General features: G+C 38.4%; 1 protein-coding gene across 7 annotated transcripts in view; it reads left to right on the forward strand.

Moving 5' to 3' along the window:
* The window catches only part of ERBIN (erbb2 interacting protein), a 137,560-nt gene that overhangs the window by 46,749 nt on the left and 87,138 nt on the right, over positions 1-3,673 (forward strand). For all 7 annotated transcript variants that reach the window (XM_014585176.2, XM_006170924.3, XM_014585175.2 and 4 more), the window contains exon 2: positions 292-339. The gene's annotated coding sequence lies outside the window, so the exon portion shown is untranslated. The remainder of the gene's footprint in view (positions 1-291; positions 340-3,673) is intronic.

A 3,673-nucleotide genomic window follows, 5' to 3' on the forward strand; every position in this document is an offset into this window, starting at 1 on the left:
ACATGCACCCTATAGCAAAGTTTTAGAAAAAGTTTTTTTTACAGATATATAAACTGTCCATCACTCTACCTGTTTAGAAGCCAGCCGTTTATTTTGAAGTTAACAAAACCTGTGAATGTTAAGAAGTTAATATTTGTTTTGAATATTTGGTCTTAACTATTTTTGGTTTACTTTGGTCGGTTTTTGAGAATTTTAATTTCTCTTTAGATCTAAATGAGAAGAGTTGTTCATTAAAGATACAAGCATCAGTTTTTATCATTAAATTTAGTTCTTTTTTTTTCCTTTTTCTAGAATGTTGGCTCAATTAAGAAGCATCAGGGAAATAAATTCAACCAAGTGGTAAGTAACTTCAATTTCTTCTGTTAGAAAGTTTTTGGTTTATTATTTCCTAGGTTGAGCCTTTTCTCTCCCTTATGATAAGGTTTTTTTTTTTGGAGAGATTTTTGCTATAGGCGCGTGTGCTCGCCAGACAGACAGAGAGAGACAGAGAGACTGAAAGCGAGAAATCACCCTCCAGGGGGAATGGCCACACCGCAATCCCTTCTCCTCCATTCTCCTCTCGGGATCTTGGGCATGCATGCACACGCGCCTGGCGTTAGTTTAAGCCACCGGGTCTGGGATGTAAATCGCGGTCGACTACATGGGAGTCCAGCGACATAGTCATTACGCTAACTGCTGGTTCCCAAGATTTTTACATCTACAGTGTTACTTCTGATTGTAAAGTTGCTATTCCTTATCACATGCTTAAAATTCTAGTTAGTAGGCCAGTCAGTAGCATGGTAGTAAGAACCAGATATTAGCTTCTTAGCACACAGGTTTTTTTTTTTTTTTTCTTTTTTTGGAGAGGTTTTTTTGCTGTAGGGCATGTGCACTTGCCAGACAGACAGAGAGAGACATAGAGACAGAAAGCAAGAAATCACCCCCCAGGGGGGATGGCCACGCCGTAATCCCTTCTCCTACATTCTCCTCTCGGGATCTTGGGCACGCACGCACACGCACCTGGAGTGAATTTCATTGGATCTGGGACTCGAACTGCAGTCGACTACGTGGGAGTCCAGCGACATAGCCATTACGGTGACTGCTGGTCCCAGCACACAAGTTTTGTTAACTTCCAAATAAATGGCTGGCTTCTAAATACATAGAGAGGATCCCACATGACCAACTATGGTTCGAATCCCAGATCTGGTGGCTTGAAAATCATGATGGACATGTGTGTGCAAGCCCAAAAATTTTGAGAAGAGAATGAAGGAAAAGGGATTAATGGAGTGGCCCTCCCCCTGGAGAGTGATCTCTCGCTTTCCCTCCCTCCCTCTTTTTTTCCTGATGAGCACATGCACACTATAGCAAAAACCGTAAGGGGGAAAAAGTAGTTAATGTGACTAGGAAACTTAATTTTTAACTTAATTTTATTTAACTTCATATTATGTTTGAGTAACCTTGTGTCTCAGGCTGCTATCTTATACATAGCAGATAGAATTTTTTCTTTTGTTCTTTTTTAGAATTATTTAACTTTATATATTACTGTTATTTTTAATTTACCATAGGGCTTGTGCACTCTTCAGAGAGAGACTGAGAGAAAGAACAGGAAAATGAGAAAGCAAACCACCAGATCCAGGACTTGAACCGCAGTCAGCTATGTGGGAGTCCAGCACCTTAGCCACCATATCATCTGACCCTTTTTTTGTTTTTACGTGTCTTCCTAATTCAGTATCAGTTGTATTCTTTTTTTAAAAAAGAATTATTTTATTTAGTTTTATTCGTCATCATTATTGTTTTTTCAATTTGACCACAGAGGAACAGAGGGAGAGAGAAAAAATGAGATAACAATCCGCCAAGTCCAGGACTTAAACTGTGGTTGACCAGGTGGTAGTTCGGCACCTTAACCACTACACCACCTGCCAGCCCCAGTATCAGTTGTATTCTTAAAATGTCTAGAAAAACAAAATTTATATTCATTTTTGGAATTTTAAAAATTATCTTCTAAGTACACAAGTATAATCTACATTCCTCTTTAGCAATTAAATTTTTCTTATTAGATGAGCTATTCTTTTTTTTAAAGAATTATTTATTTATTTCCATTTGTTATTGTTATTTTTTTTTCTTTATTTGACAAGAGAGAGAAAGAGAGAGAGAGAGAAAGGAAAGTGAGAAAGCAAGTCACCAGGTCCAGGACTTGAACCATGGATGGCCATGTGGGAATCCAGCACCCTTATCCTCCACACCACCTGCTGATCCGAGCTATTTATTCTTACCAGTAAAATGTGACTATGTGGGGGACCAGCAGATGGTGTTATGGTTGACATCGCTCAACTCTTACATGGCTGACCACAGTTCAAGTCCCAGACTTGGAGGCTTGAAACTCTTATCAGGCTCATGTATGTGCATACCCAAAATCCCAGGAGGAGAATAGAGGAGAAGGAATTGCAACGTGGCCTTTCCTCTGGGGGCTGATTTCTTGCTTTTTGTCTTGTCTCTGTCTTTCTGTCTCTTCAGGGAGCGCATGTGCCCAATAGCCAAAAAAAAAAACACCCTCAAAAGAAAAAAATCATGCCTTTATATAAACATAGATTGTTAATAGATACAGATATCTAGTAAACTTTCGGGAATGTTTATTTGTTGACAGAGATATTAGGTGGAAACTTCAATGTTAGACATTTTAGTTTCTTTTCTAAATATATAGCAAACAGCTATTAACAACATGGAACATTTTGAGGACCTGAGTTCAAATATGTATTGTTACATATTGATAAGCAGTGTGAAAGAGCACAGTTTCTTTATGGAAAAATGGAGAGAATAGCACGTCTTTTAGAAAGTTATGTGAAAATTGGGACCAGAAGATGGCATAATGGTTATGTCACTGGACTCCCACATAGTTGGTCACAGTTTGAGTCCCAGACCCGGAGACTTGAAACTCACACTGGATGCTTGTGCGTGTGTTCTCAAAATCCTGAGAGGAGAATGGAGAAAGGATTGCAGCATGATCATCCCCCCCCCCCCCACCTGGGGGGGGATGATTTCTTGCTTTCTGTCTTCTGTCTCTGTCTTTATGGCAAGTGCACACATCCTATAGCAAAAATCTCTCTCAAAAAAAAGTTATAGTAAGAATGAAATACTAATATACTTACAGTTTATGTAAAGAATGTAGCATATTGTCTGACACTTGGTGACTGAGTAACAATAAAAAATGTTTAAAAAGATCATAAGGGAGGAGGGGGCCAGGAAGTGGCATGATAATTACCACTAGAAAATCACGCTGGTGAGCACCTATGTGCATGTGCCCAAATTCCAGGAGGATTGAGAAGAAGGAATTGCAGCATAGCCATCCCCCTGGGGGGTGCTTTCTTTCTGTTTCATTGTCTCTCTCAGCAAGCACGCACTCCCTATGCCAAAAACCTAAGAGAGAATAGAAGGAAAAAATAAAGATCACAAGGGAAATACTTGTGCTACTTGTTTTTAGACACTTCAAGAGTTTCATACTATTTGAAGTAGAAGAGTTAGAAGTAATACCTTGCAGAGTTATATTCAAGCCTGGGGCAAAAAGAAAAATCAGTAAAACTGATCTTGTCATTGTTTAAACATTTAACAATTTGTTCGTGTGTTGAGATTTTTTTCTTTGAATACTTTTTTTTTTTTTTTTTTTTTTTTTTTTTTTGTTTTTTTTTTTAAGACACTT

This window comes from Tupaia chinensis, unplaced genomic scaffold (genome assembly GCF_000334495.1).
Source record: "Tupaia chinensis unplaced genomic scaffold, TupChi_1.0 Scaffold149178_1, whole genome shotgun sequence".
NCBI classification, from domain to species: Eukaryota; Metazoa; Chordata; class Mammalia; order Scandentia; family Tupaiidae; genus Tupaia; species Tupaia belangeri.